Raw genomic sequence first — 17,028 nt, forward strand, 5'->3', positions numbered from 1 at the left:
AGGCAGGCGGTGGGGTGAAAAGTGGGACATGAATGCACAGTTTGCGCACTCTGCTTTCCGCCTCCAACCTTCTGGATTTAGCTCGTCTCTCCACCCCCGGCCCCCAATCAACCCCAGAGTTCCCCCTTATTGTGCACCCGGGGCTCCCTGACGGTGCGATGGCCCAGCGTACGCTTCTCCCTAGGTTTTGTGGCTTTGAGGGGGTCTCGGTGGGCCTCTCTCTTCTTCCCCACGACTGGCGGGGAGGTAAGGACGGCGGTGCGTCCCCTGAGATGCCGCCCGCGAAGGTCCCCGTTTGGGGAGCGCTGGGTCTCCGTGTGTGTGTGTGTGTGTGTGTGTGTGTGTGTGTGTGTGTGTGTAAGTGCGCGCGCGCGCGCGGTGGCGCGCAGCGGGAGGGAGGGAGGAACTGAGGGGGGAGGCAGCGGGCAGAGGAGGGAGGGGGCGGGCGGGCAGCGGTGGGGCGGGAGGGGGAGCGGCTCTGGGCTTCAGCAGTGACACTCGGGAGCGAACACACACTCCCGGCTCGGAGCCGCGAGAGAGCGGAGCGAACCGAGCCGCACACCCGCCGCCGCCGTCGCCCCGCGCGCCCCGCTCTCCTTGCGCCGCACTCCAGCCAGGCGCCGGTGCCCCGAGCGGCCGCCCGCGGAGCCCGCGACAGCCCCCGCGGGGCTGGCAGCATCCTCGCGGCGCCCAGCCCCCGCACGTTCCCGGCCTTTTAAAAGGACCTCCCGCCACTTCCCCACTCTGCCCAGGGATCCCCCAGCCCCGCGCTGCTCCCCGCTCCACTTCGAAGCAACTTCGGCTGCCGCGCGCCGCCAGCCCTCGCCCGCCTTTGAAGTTTGCAGCGCCCACCGCAAAGTTGGGACACTTCGGCCGATTTAATTTTTCTCTTTTATCGGCCTCCTCCTCCGCCTCCCAGCCCCTTCGGTTCCTGAGTACTGGTGCTTAGCATCTTGGCCGGTGCCGGGGACGTGGACTGTTTCGCACACCACACCTCGTGGAGGGATTTTTCCTCTCCCCCTCCCAGGAAAAGCAAACCGATTTTTTTTTAAGGTAAGTAACGAGAAGAAAGCAACTCGTGATGTCCCGACGCCTTAGACCGCCACCCCAAGACCTGGTACAAGGAGTGTTCACACCCGAGGGCTCCTCTGGGGTTGGGGGTGGAGGCGCGCGTCCCCTAACTCAGAGGGGCCCAGCGAGGTTGTCCGTCGCCGCTGGACGAGGGCGCCAGATCCCGAGGAGCTGAGGGCTTAAGGGGCGTGGAGCAGATCTCCCTCGGTTTTCCACACTGGCTTCGTGGCTGGGCGGCCCCAGCGGTGTTAGGAGGTAGAGAGACCGTGCACGGGCCGGGGACACGGGGTTCCAGGTGCCCAGGGTGCGGCGGAGTCCCGGGAGCCGCAGAGCCTTTATCCCCGACTTGGCCTGGACACTTACTTTGCCCGCCTGCCGGGAGGGTTGCTGCCTCCCCCTCCGGTTCACCTCCTGTAGCCTTGGCTACAGAAAGTCTGTGAGACTGGGGTCTTGCCGGCGCGTGAGTGTGGGACGAAACGCGAGGAGTCCGGACTGCGCACCCGGCTCGCGCTCGGGCAGAGCAGGCGCGGGGTCCTGGTGGGCGGCCCCCAGCCGCAGCCAGGGGCTCGGGGATCTCGGTCCGCTTCGGCCAGCCGAACCTCTCCGCTTTGGCACCTCGTTCGCGCTCTGCCTCGGAGGCGAGCATCGTTAGAGAAACTTCCTCGAGCTGAGCAGGGAGGCCTGGGACCTGATCTTGCTTTTGCCGGGGTACCAGAGCAGCCACCGAGGGGACGCTCCTTCTCGCCCCAGACCGAGCGATAGGGCGTACGTAGTGCCCTAGCCCTGTGTGTGCACCAGTGGGTGCTCGCTCTAGTCCGCCCTACCTTCAGTAGTGAGGTGAGACTTGGGGCGGCCCCGACACTCAGGAATGAACGAGTGGTTCCAGGTCCCCGCTGTTCCCCTGGGACACTTAGCAAACTGCAAAATTTAGGGTGTGGTTTTCGTTTCATTTTGCCCCCTTCCTGCCCCCTCCCCCCCCCCCCCCCGTGCCCCCGCCCGAAGCTGGAGAATTCCCCTTAGCCCTCCGCACCGGGTCCGCGTGGGTCGCGGAGGCCCTCGGAGTTTGCCGCGGGCACCTCTGCAAAGGGCGCTGAGCTGACCTTCGGGCAGGTCGCGGTTGTGCTCCCGGCCCCCTTCGGGGCGCTGTCCATCTCCTGCTCAGGGTACAAGTAGCTCAGTGAAACCAAGACCTTGAGCGAGAAATGAACCTGAGAAAATGTCTCTGGGTTTGTTTTTTGGGTTGTTGTTGTTGTTGTTTTCTTTTTTCTTTTTCTTTTTCTTTTCTTTTTTTTTTTTTTTTTCACATAGTTCCTTTTAGCAACTTAGTTGGACTGGTAAATTCGTCCACTTCGCATCATTCGATCCTACTATATCAAAGAAGAATTTATTTCTTCATTTAGTCCCTGACCTCTCCAACCACACTACCCTCTTTCCCCCACTCCCTCACCCACCCCTTCTTTCGCCTCGCTTCCTGAACCCTTTTTCTTTTCTGAAGGAGGGAATCTCCGCACCTCCTCCCCTTTTCCTCCCACCCGGGCTCTGAGCGCCTGTGAGAACCCGGGGAGTCGTCAATGGAAATAAATAGGACCCAGCTCCATTCTCCGCCCCCTTCAAACAAGTAGAATCCTCCCTGGGCTCACAGAAGTAGAGATAAAACATCCCTCCAGAGGGAGCGCTTTGGAGGATTTGATGGGATTGAACTGTTTTATTATCCTGAAAGATGTGATGGATGGACGCGAGAGCAAATACGCGTACCGAGAGCGATCAGTAGTTATTATTATTAATTATTGTTTAGTAACAGTGATCGTAAGGCCATACCCTAGCTGAAGACCGTGTTTATATTTGGTTTTGATTTTGTGTCAGTCTCTTATTACAGTGGTTTCAGAAAGTGAGTACACCAAAGGGGTATTAATTTCTCACACTCATTCTGCATGTGGAATTAATTAAATGTCAAAAAGATACTGTCATTTTACCAAAGTCTTGACCTATGAACTTTTAGAAGGTTGCAGTCTTATGAAATGCCCTCCTTGCCTCAGTCTGTCTCCTTAAAGTTCAAAAAACATGGCAACATAATTAATTATAGTCCCAATTCCCATTTTCAATCTAAACCTATATGCAGGATTACATTAAAATATCCCATCATGTATCCTTTAAAAGTGACTCTGATGAGTTTGAATTCTTCAGGAGGGGGAGTCCGCTGGGAATGAGGGGTCCAGAAGTTAGAAAAATTGGTGACTATTTCAGATTTCACTAAAAAACCCTTTAATTCTCCCTTTAAAGAAAGAAATTACAAGTGTTTTCTCTGCATAATTCTTAACTTCAGTGAATATCCTTAATCCTTACCACACACTAGAAACATAACAGCTTGCAGCTTTGTCTGTATTGTTTTCATTTTTATGTCAGGGCGTTTGATTCATTAAACCTGTATGTGGAAGTCACAGGCTCCACGTGGCAGTAACACTCCGTTTTAATTAGTAACTATCATAAAAAAGAAGCTAGAACTCTGTAATGGGCCTAAATTGCTAGGAATTATGTGTGGTTTAAATTACGCATTTATTTCAGCAGAAATGAAACCATGAATATAAAACATCTTTTAATCACTTGCAGACACAGCTTTTATCTCCTAAGATGTAACAAAATATATAATTGAAAAATACCCTTCTAAGAATGAGGGAAGCCCTCACCCTCCGTTTATTTGTCCTGGGTCTATTGAGCATTCATGTGGCAACATATGAATGGTAAAAAAGCAAAGAGTGATGTCATAACCTTGGCAACACCATGCTGAGGGAATGCTTACATTCAATGTAGCCACAGTGGATCAGTCTTTGGATAACTTAATGTAGCGAATGTTTCAATCAGCTTCATGAACCTGGTGATTCAGATTTTAGTTTTCTCACTTGGATTTATTGACCATACTCTCCGTGTATAATACGGGAAATTTTGTGTTGTTAAACTATAATTATTTGGAAGGAGGGAGGGAAAGGTAGAAATAAAATGTATTTGTCCATTGTTATCTTCCCATGTTCATTTCTGTAGTATTTCTAGTCAGTCTATGAAGAGGTCAGAACTTTTATTTTAAAACTGATTGTGTTTTTGTTGTCATTGTTAGGACAGAACTTATTTTTCATTTTGCAGCGATGAATGAGTAGATATTGGAATTGTGACGACTATGCCTGAGTTAACAAATAGCAAGAAATAGTAAGAATTCCACATAATGTGCATGGATTAAAATTATTTTAGTCTTTTTTCCCTTAGTTATTCCAGTGATAAAGTAGTTGAGTCTAGTGACCAAGCAGTGTTCTCACCCTGTTTTGCTCCCTCTTTTCTTGTCAGGTCTTGCTTTGGGGAGCCCTGCACCCATAGTACCATCCAAGTAATAAATGGAACTTGCCAGGGTCAGTTCCCATCAGCTTAGGCACCAGGAAGAAAGCATATCCCATAGTCATCTATACTGGGTCAAAGGCAAGTGTAATCTACAAAACTAATTCAGATTATTCACTTGACCTTGAAAGAATGTCTAGAACCTGTAAATGTTTATTTTGGAACAATTATTCTGAAGAATATAATTTTTTTTCTTTTCTAGTTGGCTCAGTCATTCATAGAAGCACCAATTAAACAAGTTATGTAGTTGAGTAGTAAATAGTAAATAGCACCAAATCTTTGCTTTCAAACTGATTTCAAAATTAAAGTCCTCAAACATTTAAATATTCCATGTAAAAATGCCTGCCCTCTTAAACCCCAAAGTTAGGATAAATTTTGCCTTGTTTCCCGTTATATTACAGTGCACATTGACAGCTACGACACACATAATCATGCTTCTGCATGTTATTTTTCACCTAGGAAGAAAAGTAAATACTGTGCCACTGTTGTTAAAAAGGAGAAAAAAAAGAATCACATAGTATGACATAGAAAAACAAAACTAATACTTTATCGCATTGTATAGTGGTATGCTGATCCTAAATTCAGTTGTATTTCTGGGAAAAAACAAAGCATGTTATGATTAGTCTGTGTTTGGACCTGTGCATGGAGATCTCTTGCCACTCTTCAGATGACACCTGACATTTGATTTCTGTAGCCCACCAGTGCCCAAACCAGTGACAAAAGCAGGTGTGTTCTCAGCTGCTTACTTCCGAAACACATTCCCTGAACCCGAAGATGCTATATTCACACCTTCCCCCTTTCTTTTGGTATCTTACTACAACTTCAAGCCACCTAATCTGTGTATTTTAGTATTCTGAAATATTTGGAAATTATAAACTATATAATATTAATTCACCTCAAATAAAAAAGGTATCGTTAGTTTTGCATTTTAAAAATTAAGGGTAAGGTAGTTGATCAGTAATGGAACAAAAGTGAACTAGCGATATGTTTCTGCAGATCTTCCCTTTGGGATGAAGAGACAGACTTGACCACAGAACAGCTGGATATTGGGTCCTGTTACAGTGTCAATTTTTTTTAAGCACTCACTAAGCTAAAATCGACTTAAACTTTAAAGTACACAGACCTCAAGTCTTTAAATATAGAAACATCCAAGATTATATCTCATTATTCTTTCTGCAATTATCCATATCCCTTGGAAACTGATATATTTTAGTAAGTTGGTGGATAGTTTGGGGTTTTGATTTGTTAATTTTTCCTGTATCAAATTTGAAAAGGACATATATTTAATATCTTATATATTTCTCTGAAATATTTATTTTTAGTTTCACTTGTGAAAATTCTGGATCTTTAAAAAAGAAAAATATGACAGAATGTATATAGTTAACTTTTCCAATGGCTCTTTTAATTGTTCTTTTGAAAGAATTTGCTGCCTTCTATATAGTTATTAGAAAAGAAAAAAAAAAAACTTTTTTAGAAACAACAGGAAATAGGGGCACCTGGGTGGCTCAGTCTGTTAAGCCTCCGACTTCTGCTCAGGTCTTGATCTCACAGTTGGTGAATTCAAGGCCCGTGTCAGGCTTGTGCACAGAGCCTGGAGCCTGCTGCAAGTTCTGTGTCTCCCTCTCTCTCTCTACCCCTCCTGGCCCCTGTTCACACTCTGTCTTTCTCTCTCTCTCAGAAGTAAATAAACATTAAAAAAAATAAAAAAGAAAGAAACAACAGGTTATATAAAGTTTGGAAAGAACTCAATAAAAACGTGATTACACATGAAGAGAAATCAGCTCAAATGAAGGAAACTCTTGGACACAGTGTGGACATTTTACATTTAATAACCAAATAACAAAAATCGAGTTAGCAACATGCACTCATGTCTGTTTTCTAATTGGAATGCTTACAGCCAGTATCACAAATAGTGGTCCTGACTGTAGTCTACAGTGACCGTACAAGTTTCTGTCTTCTCCCTAACATGAAAGCAAGGCAAACACTCTCGTATTCCAGCTGTGTGCTCAGAGGACGTGTACTCCACAATCTAAAGACATAGCCGAAAAATATGGACTCTATTCATATGGGCATTTTATCCATAACTAAAAGTCATCATAACTACATCTTGTTCTCTGAGGCAATTGCCTTGTGTACACAGATCTAGACAAAATGAGACTGAAATTTATCATTTTTAAAAAATGTTGATTTAGTTATTATTTTCGAGAGAGAGAGAGTGCACAAGCACACAAGTGGGGAAGGGGCAGGGAGCCAGAGGGAGACACAGAATCTGAAGCAGGCTCCAGGCTCAGAGCCAGAGGCGGGGCTCAAACCTAGGAACCATGAGATCATAACCTGAGCTGAAGTCAGATGCTTAACCGACTGAGCCACCCCAGGAACCCCTGAAATTTATCATTTTCTAAAAGAAAGAGTAAAACCTGAACTGATCATTAGAAAGATTTGTGAAGGGCGATATCTTGTTTTTGAAATCACCATGACTGTTGTTTAATACAGAAACTATGAGCAAGTGTTTATTTGCAAAGATAGAGAATACCATATCTGGATAGTTGACAAACAGAATGAGGGGTGACATTGTGATACTTGAAAATATTATGTTTACAAGAGAAAAGCTTGTGTAAAGGGCTTGATTTATTTAGGGTTAGTTTCTCCAACTTAGGTGCATCGTGGAGTATAGGTGGTTACAATTTATAGCACATGGTAGTGAAAAGTTAAACCTCAGCAATCCATGTGAACCTAAGAAATGGCTTTGATTACTCCCTTTTGTTCAGGCCATGTGTACTCTAAGCTCATGGGCATTGCCAAATGTCACATTATGCATTTTATTTCTGTAATAAAATATGTCTCTGATTAAATTATCAGAGTCATACCAAAATAATCTCACATAAAAATACACATACTTGATCCTTTTTAGTTATCTTGTTTAAAATACATTTAAAGACAGGTAATAAATACATGTTACCCGTAAGAATACACTAGTATATATGTCATGATTTAAATCTAAATATTATTCATATGTTGATAGCACTCAATAAATGTTGTAATTCATATTAAGTCACAGCATTCACTAAAATTCACTGATACCATCCAAAGCTTCAAGTTGGGATTGTTTCAGAAGTAACTGGATCCTATAGCTGAAGAGATATTTGTTGCCAACAGTGGTGACAGAGATCAGAAACAGCACTGGTAGCTAAAACACCTGGCAAACTGAGAAAAGACAGCAATCATTTATCTTTTGGCCTTCCCAAGTCTCAAATATTTCAGTTCGAGGGGTGATCTGTCGAAGTTTGCTAAAGTGTGCTATGAACACATAGGACTTTTTTTTTTATGGAAAATGAAACTGCCTCTCAAATAGAAGACAAGGATTTGATACTCCAACGGTCACAGTAGCAAATACAACCATATTAGTAGATGGACAAAAGGGCAGGTCCCCTGAGGTACTGGGGAAGCCGTCCTGCCCCCAAATGTTACCAAGGCCTCTCATGGTACTAAAATGCTACCTTCGAAAGATGATTTTTTTTTTCCTTTTTAAAGTAATTTTATTTGTCAGTGTCCCCTATAAATATGAAAATACCCCTGGGAAGGAAAACAGGGGAAGGTCATTGCTAACATCTTACAGAGATGTTAATAGCTAGATAAAGCCAGATTGGAAAGAATTTTAGAGAAGGGAGACACTTATCTTTGGATCTCTTAGCCTCTCCTTTGGACAGCCTACCCTTAGTGTGTATCTGCTTTTTTCCTTTCCTCTTCCCTTCCCTTCCCACCGGTAATTGACTCTCAGTTTCTTATACTCTAGTGTAACTTATCCCCGGGGCCAGCCTCAGGGGCCACACTTGAAAGGTCTCTTGTGCTTAGTCGAATGCTCTTCTGTCACCATCTTGAAATTCTTACTTTTTGAAAAAGAGGTCTTGCACTTTCCATTTTACACTGGGCCCACAAAATATGGAATTCACCTTCTTTCTTCCTTGATGTAAATTTAAGATATGGAATCTTGATGTTGAGGAATCGGTGAGGACACTTGAGATTATCTTTGCAAGGTTAGGTCTACTGAGTATTTGTATTTAAAAACATATCTTTTCAGTAAAGTGAAGGAAACAGGATACTCTTTTAAATAATTGAGGCACTGAACAGATATCTAGTGTTGATCTTGTAAAGCAAAGGTCTCTAGAAAAGGGTGTCCTCTTTCCCTCACAAGATGCCTCATTATGATGAAATGAGAAAATATCAGAAACCCTATCTATACTGACTTTTATGTATAAAGAGGGAAAAGAAGTTCTGTTAACATTATGTAATAGATCTAATGTCAAAAGCACTCTTATTCAGTGTATCAGATGGTCAATGAAAAAGAAATAATGGCAGAGGTCACATCTTCTATGAAGTAAAAATAATGTCAGGTGAAAATAGTGGCATTCCAATCTCCAATTCTCTGACAAGAAGTCAGCCCTACCTGAAAAAATGACATGAAGTATAGGATTACATCCAATATAATCAACTAGGATACTCACTGTGGCATAGAATGCCTTGTTATTTTATATATATGAAATACAGGTATATATTTTTTAATCACAATTCCAAAAGATTTGGGAACAACACATTAGAGAGCCAGAGGTCTTGAACAGAAAGCTGAAAGAGCCCTCAAATAAATTAGTCACCACTGTCTTCAAAAGTATTCTTAGTTATATGTATACGCATTTGATAATTCCTCTGTTACAAGTAAATAGATAATACATTCCATTATGTTCTGAAAATTTTCAGTATTCTAAGAGTTAAAAAAAAAAAGTTGTCTAATCTGCTCTAGTAAAAATATGTAAAGTGCTACATTTGGAAATTTTTATTTGAAATTTTATTGTTTATTGTAAAGTTGCTAGTTACTAACTTATGTTAAAGTTGCTTCTGTGTTTTGAATTTCACAACAGTGAATGGAAATTATTCTACTTATTAACAATATTATAACTTTGTAAAACCCATTGATTGTTTACAAGGTACTTCCACATTCATCATTTACCTTAATCTTCACAGGAACCCAGTGAGGAAGATAGTAACCCTCCTCCTCTGAGAAATCTGAGACTCAGTTAAGAGACTTCCCTACACTCATTCACACACTTCTAAAATAAAGTAGGGACTCTTGGTTTCATAAGCAGAATCGGTGGAAATGTCTAAAAATTTTTAATTGAGATTAATTGCCAAATTAATTTGCAAGGATGCATTTGCTTGGAAAATTTTTCTTTTACAATTTAATGATTTAAAAAGATCATTAATTTAGTCTAAATTGATAAGACCTTAATCGCAGACAGTTTATGTGCAAGATGTTTGTTTGCTGGTTTTGGTAACTAACTTACTAGAGAAGTTTTTACAGAAAAATGATTACAATTTTCGACTTTTAATCAGTATGTGTTAAGGTACAACACTGAAAAATTAATAATCTGCAGAATCCCTTTTTAAAATAGTGGTATTTCATAATAATAATTCACCTCTAGAGTCATTCCATTATTCCACTAATAATATGGCACTTTTGAGAGATAAGATTTGAAGTTACGTCTCTTTTAAAATTATTTAAATAAATGATTCCTCCCCCTCCCAAGTTGGATGAAATTACACATTTCAGTGGAATGAAAGTTATTGTAGACGCATATGATAGGATATTCCAAATATCCTAAACATTTAAAGCCCTTTAAAACATAATGAGGAATAAGTAAGTTCAAACAGTGAAGATATTTATACACACACTCATATTAACATTTCAGCCAGCAAGGTCAATCTGTAATTGAAAACAATCTCTATATTTAAAGTTTTATTCACATTTACAAAGCAATGACAACAAAGAGGCAGTTTTGAAACATTTTTTTTCTCTCGGCAGGCTCTATCTTGTGTAACGACCAATGAACATTGTTGACCCTTGACACTCACCAGCAGCAGCCTTTCCCCAATGCTTAAAAAAAATTTTTTTTTAAAGGAAAACCACACCTAATGGTAGATCTTACTTTTGGAGGAGGGGAGGGATGAAATAATTGTGGTCAGTGTCTTTTGGTTTGTCATCTCTCTGTTGTAGACTTACGAGCTTGTGTTATTTCATCATAATTTACTATAAACTCTTCATTAAAAGTGACCTTGGGGTCTGCCCGCACTATCTGCCTTTTGAGTGCCCTGTTCTTTAATCATCTCTTAATCCAGAAATAATAATGCAGAACATCCCAGGAACTGAGCCTGATCCTCAGCTCTCTAATCTCGACACGTGCATCTGAAATCCCTTGCTAGATCTAGTGCCTAAAAAGCCTGAGAACACTCACCTTTGAATCCGCTTAATCCATCTTTGTTTATTAAACAATATTGATGCCCTCAAATATGGTCTATCAAGGCTAACAAAAAGAATATTAAGAATTTCCTCCTGTTTATGTGATTATTTTTTAAAACCCAACATCTTGGCCTTTCCTCTGTGTTTCTAGTCAGTCTTTAAATAGGAACCTAATCTGTTACCTGATAGATTAGGTAAATTCAAATAGAATAACCTGATGCTGAAACTCTTTCTGATACCTGTTTGAAGAGCAAGTCAAAAGATGTATCTTTTGTTGTTGAATAAAATTTTGCAACTAGTTTGAGAAGCTGTTTTATACTATTTATAGGTAAATAGGACCTTTTTTCATTGTAAAAAAGCATTCACACCCACCATTTTAAACCTCATTAACAACCCTGAGAATAAATGTTTTCCATTTATGGATGAGGAAACTCAAAGAGTATTAAGAGATTTGCTAAAAGTACAAAAGCCAATAATGGTTTGGTCAGAACTCCTTCAACTCAGATCTTCTTACTCAAAGTCTAGCGATCATTTTCTATTTTACTTTGGCAGCCTTTTAACCGTCCCCAGGCTTGGAGACATGAGACCAGAGAGTGAGATACAGAAAGAAAAGAGAGGTGATGCATTAACTATCCTCTCTTTGAGGTTCTCTCAACTGTGAGATTGTCACGAACCAGTGTCCTTGGAGAATATTATCTCATCTCTCCAAAGACAGGGCTCTACATTTGTTTTTGGCCTTGGATTTTATAAGAGGGATCGCCGAAGAAATCCATATTTTAAAACTGTTACTTGAACTTATTTCTTTTTACAAGAACACAACAACTACATACTTGTGTGCCCCTTGCTTTTTTTTTCCTTTTTTTTTTTTTTTAATCTGGAAATAATAACTTAGGGTTTAATCATTTGAACTATTTAAGGTTCCTGGTACATCTGTCTCACTCTTCTATATTTGAAGTATATTATCTTGATTACAGTATGTTTAATGACTACTTTGATTTTGTCCTTGCTTTGGCACTTGAGGCTACTTCCAAAACTCTTTGATAGCAGACAGGCTTTAATGCTGTCATATCAAAATAACTGCCAGTGGGGAGGAAAGAAACAAAGCTTCAGGACCATCAGGTATTTGGGAGAATATGGGATTAGGTCCATGGAATCAAATGCCAATTCTTAGCTATGGTATTTACTATTCTATGGTAATAATTATTTCTTCTTGATAGCATCTTATTTCTTAGTAGTATATTTGCCAACTTCATTAGGTATATGAATAAATTAGGATCTTGTCACAATCTCCTAAAAAATTCCACTAGTTACTGGGCTTTAAGTTAAACACAGATGTATTCCCCAGAGAGAATAAGCCTGCATGTCTTCTTGTTTTTTAATCTAAAGAAGGTAAAGAAAAGAGAAAGCTGTGAAATTGTGTGGATGTAATAATAGTTCTCAAAGTAAAAGGAAGAAAGGATATGTATAATCTCCATGTCGTCCATGTAAATATATGTTTAAAACATTAACATTTGGAATGAGTGAAAATTAGAAATCAGAAAGTGAGGGGGGCACAATGAGGGGCACATGGCTTGGTCAGTTGGTAGAATGTGCGACTCTTGATCTCGGGGTTGTAAGTTCAAACCCAACATTGGGTGTAGAGATTACTTAAAATATTAAAAAAAAATTTCAAGCAATGAAAATACTGGAGAAGAAAATCATCGTGCCACCATAACCAGATAATCGGTCATGGAATTGAAAGACACAGATCTACTCGAAGTGCAGCCCATGAACCATCAGCATCGTATCTCTGGGGAGCTTGTTAGAAAGGACGAGTGACAGACAGACTTTTTGAATTAGAATCTGCATCTTCACAGGAAAGTTGAGTGATGTGAATCCACATTAAGATTTGAGAAGCACTGGTCTATAGCATTCCTATTCTCTGATCAGAAAGTATCCCAACCAAGCCATATTTCACCTATTTTCAAGGAAAAAGGTTCTCTTGAGTAATGCACTGTGTTATTCTTACATGTCCTGGTAACAACAGAAAAAAAATGCTTCCCTATACCAGGCCTCTGGACCATCCGGCACATACCACCCCTCTATGGCAGCCAGCCAACAAGTTTCCATGAGGCCCACCTCAAAAGATTAAAGAAATACTTCCCAAGTCTTTAAGTTTTACAAAACAACCTATTTTATACCCATAAAATTGTCAAAAGCATCCATAACTTATTTCCTATTTAGCTTATTATATCTCTTATGAAACAAATCCCATAAATCAGCAATAATAGTTAATTTTATTACTTTCAATTTCATTTATTTGTTACACACAAAATGTCATGTAGATGTGCTTGGTGTTGTTCTATGACCACCATTATAACTGTCATAAACATAGCATTTCCTTTCTACAGACCCTGGGCATGTCAAGAATATGCACAAACAAATTAAAACGGTGTGCAGTAGCAGTATGCACATAGAAAAGCACACAACTAAATTCCCTGTGGTCATAAATGTTTGAGTCGTGAAGAATGAGTAGGAGTTGGCCACCGAGAGAAGCAGCAAAGGTGTCCTAGGTGAAGGAGGCCACTGAGTCCTGAAGAACACACGGGAATGACAAGCCAAGTATGGACAGTAGTCGGGAATAAGTCTGGCAGAGTGAGCAGTGAGGTAAAGGACCTCATGTGCACAGACTTCATCCTCCAGTTTGGGGGAAACATCTGACTTATTTTGGTTAGCAGAAGAATGAAACAATTCTTGTTCATAAAGATAATGGTGTCAGTACTGTGCAAAATGGTCAAGGAAAGCTGTGGGATATGGGTGTGAGAAGCAATAAGTGGATAATCTGAGGCATTGGCAGTTTGGATAGAGAAGAGAGAACAAATTTGAGAGAATATGCAGCAGGTAGATTGGCAGGACTTGTTGGTGAACAGCGGATGGAGATCCAAAAAAGTGGATAATGTTGAGGTTCTTCATTTGGTACGTGGCAGGACTGTGCTGCTGAGCTAATTAACACCAGCGTGTACTTGTTTTCATGCAGCATCTCAGGTAACTCTTGAGCAGCCTGGTCAGGAACACTATTCCATTTGAGTCAACACGGAAACCAGGGTGAATCAAGAAGTTGTGGGGACTTAATCTGCCCATGGACTCAGTGGTACAGAAGTGCTTGGCAGAAGAAGGAATAGAGCCCAAATGCCTGAGTCTGGCTTGGTGAGGCCAGTGCTGAGCCACTTCACACCTTTGAATGTTAGATCCTGGGCATCAGAAGGAAAACAGCCTGGAGCTAAGAATCAGCCTCGAGGCCTTGGCAAACAACCACCCCCAACTTCCTTGCGTAGTCCAGAATCTGATGGGAGAGATTTCAGATTACCCTCCTCTTTGCAATAAACTCCTTGAAATCAGTATAATTAAGCAAATACTTATTTAGTGCCTACTTTGTATAAGAACTGAAAAAGTCTATATAGGAGATACAAGGATGAGTAAAAAGTAATAGTTTCCAGGGGACACGTACTTGAGTAAACTCATGTTGCTTCATGGAGAGCTTTTTTTTTTTTTTTTTTTTTTTAAGGACAGGAAAAAAATATTAAAATAGCTATAATTCAAGTAAGATAAGAAAGTGCCATAAGAATCAAAGTCTCTGGCTTCACTGGAAGACCTTAATTCTGCCTTATCCTCCTCTTATGTCTCCAGGGATCTTGCAACAGGCACTTAATAAACACTAGTTCACTCACTGACAGTTTACAGGGAGAGCTCCGATAACAAACCATCTAAGTAAACACTATGCCCCTACAATCCTATCAAGAATCTTCCTGCAGGTTTTATAGCCCTTTTTTTTTCTTTTTTTCTTTTGCTTTTTTTGTTTTGTTTTGTTTTGTTTTCAGTGTCTCAGTCCAGAAAATCAGGAAGCATCCTTCCTCTGTCAGAACACCTACTCTTTAAACCGCTCTGTTCAGTTTAACAGCTTTGTCAGACAAGTCTTTATTTTATTGAGCCCCAATCTCCGTCCCTATAGTGCCATGTGGGCAGCTGGTACTAGCTGGGCCAGCCAGAGTGCTTCTAATCCCTCTTTCATCTGATAACAGACCTTAAAACATCTGGTGTCACCGCCCATCCCAGCATGCCTGGATTTAACACTGCCAGTCCTTCCTCGCCTCATGTGACTGTGGCCGCCTCACTGAGTCAGTGCTGTCTTCTGGTCCCTGTGGATTGTGATCGCATCCCTCTTAGTGGCTGAGGGTGACAGTTAAGGCACAGATGAGGCAGATTCCTGGACATAAAATCCAGTAGACCAAATAGGTCCTTCCCCTCAGTCTCCATGGCTTACTACTCCTCTCCATTCAATCCCCTGCTAAAATGTCACTTCCTCAGAGAGGCCATCCATGACCACTCAGCCTAGGAGGGCTCCTTCCCCCCAACCTACTCCCTCTTCTCCCCTCCAACCTCTTTGCCTGTTTCACTTTCTTCACAATGATACGCTGTCTGGAACGGTTATGTGTAGTTGTTGACTTGGTCATCATCTCCTTTACCTACCGAAGTACAAGCCCTGCAAACACAAGAACATCACACATCTTGTTCACTGCTGTGTTCCCAGGGCCCGGCACAGAGTAAGTGCCCAGTAAACATTTGTTGAATCAGCCAATGAACTCTGCAATCCCATCACGCTTGCTCTTTTAGAAAAAGTTCCTGTTGTCACTGCCTTGTTGATGAGTATCGCTTTTTATTACATCACTAGAATCTGGGTTATAAAGATTTCTTTGATCAAAACTTTATGGAAGATTCAGCCCATGTGTTCAGCAGACATAGCTGGCAGAATTACCAAAGCAGTTTTTGAAACCAGGTTTGTTATAAGAACGGGAATATCTTTGAACCAGAATAATTTAAGTACCTGGTTTTTTTAGTATGGTAAGTCGAACTAAAAAGGCCTTTAAAATTTTGAAGTTCCTTTGAGAAGGTAGTATATATTACCTGAGATAGATGGAAAATATGTAAAGAAGGTAAGGTTGTTGCTGATGGGTGGGTGAAGAGACTGATTATTTTTAGAATCTTTCGTTCCTTCTACAGTATTTTATTTTATCCTTGCTATCACTAACAAACAAAATTAGTAATGATCTCCGTTCAGAAGACATGGCGATTACTCAGTTTGGTCCACCAGTCAATCGGTATTTAGTAAATCCTTGCTATATATATGACAAAATATCTGACAAGATTGCTGATCTTTCTCCTTTAGAGTATTCTACACTCTTTGGTGTCTGCTCTAATGACCCTGCCAGCGATCTCTTTGCTCTCTCTAGCCTGCTTTTCCCTGCCTGTCACTGAGCTTACTACCTGCCTCATCCTTGCACATGCCTGTGCCCTTGCCTTCATTCTCATATCAAGCCTGCTGCCTTAGGATTCCTCCGCGAATGGTGGCACTCTGCAGAAAAGTGCCCAGGAGCATCAGTTAGATGATATTTGGCAGATGTGGGCTTATAGGAAGGTTTGTAAGTTGTATTTTAGCCTATCCATTTAGACACAGCTTATGAAGAAGTCTGGTCACATGCCAGACTGCAGGGTTTTCTTGTCAAGTTTTCTTCATAACTTCTTTTTCTTTTTTTAATGTTTTGATGTTTATTTATTTTTGAGAGACAGAGATGAGCAGGGGAAGGGCAGAGAGAGGGGGAGACCCAGAATCTGAAACAGGCTCCAGGCTCTGAGCTGTCAGCACAGAGCCCTATGCGAGGCTCAAACCAACAAACAGCAATTTCATGACCCAAGCCGGACACCCAACCAACTGAGCCACCCAGGCACTGCCTTCATAACTTCTGTCTCTCTTAGTTTCCTGCTCACTGAGCATGAACAACCCGTTATCAGAACTTTTTTTTTTTTTTAAGTTTGTTTATTTTGAGAGAGAGAAAGGAGGGGAGGAGAGAGGGAATCCCAAGCAGGCTCCATGCTGTCAGCACAAAGCCCAATGCAGGGCTCAAACACATGAACTGTGAGATCATGACCTGAGCGGAATCTCAGTAGTAGTTTGCATCTTTGTAAACTTTGTAAAACTCAGTTTCTTTCTTATGTTGCCATCTTTCCTGTGAGGTCTGATGCACTCACCTGGACTGGAAGGGGTTCACAAGTGTAGGGCACGGAGGAGACCATCTGGGCCAACAAACCTTCAACGTGGATAGTTCTCCTGCCTGTGGTGGAAGTGTCCTGACTCAAACTGTGATTTTTCCACTGAACTGTGCCTCCTAACCTTGGGGGTGTAGGAGAGGGAAACTCTGTGTGGAAAAGAGAAGTTTTGCAAATAGGGCTCTTTGAAAAAGTAGCCTGTCCTG

At 41.6% G+C, this 17,028-nt stretch overlaps 1 protein-coding gene across 1 annotated transcript in view; it reads left to right on the forward strand.

Annotated features, from left to right (window-relative positions):
• The first annotated feature begins 510 nt into the window (after positions 1 to 510).
• The window catches only part of NDNF (neuron derived neurotrophic factor), a 38,382-nt gene continuing 21,864 nt past the window's right edge, over positions 511 to 17,028 (forward strand). The window contains exon 1 of the mRNA XM_019418765.2: positions 511 to 1,053. The gene's annotated coding sequence lies outside the window, so the exon portion shown is untranslated. The remainder of the gene's footprint in view (positions 1,054 to 17,028) is intronic.

Source organism: Panthera pardus, unplaced genomic scaffold (assembly GCF_024362965.1).
Source record: "Panthera pardus isolate Hobbes unplaced genomic scaffold, ASM2436296v1 HiC_scaffold_13, whole genome shotgun sequence".
NCBI lineage: Eukaryota > Metazoa > Chordata > Mammalia > Carnivora > Felidae > Panthera > Panthera pardus.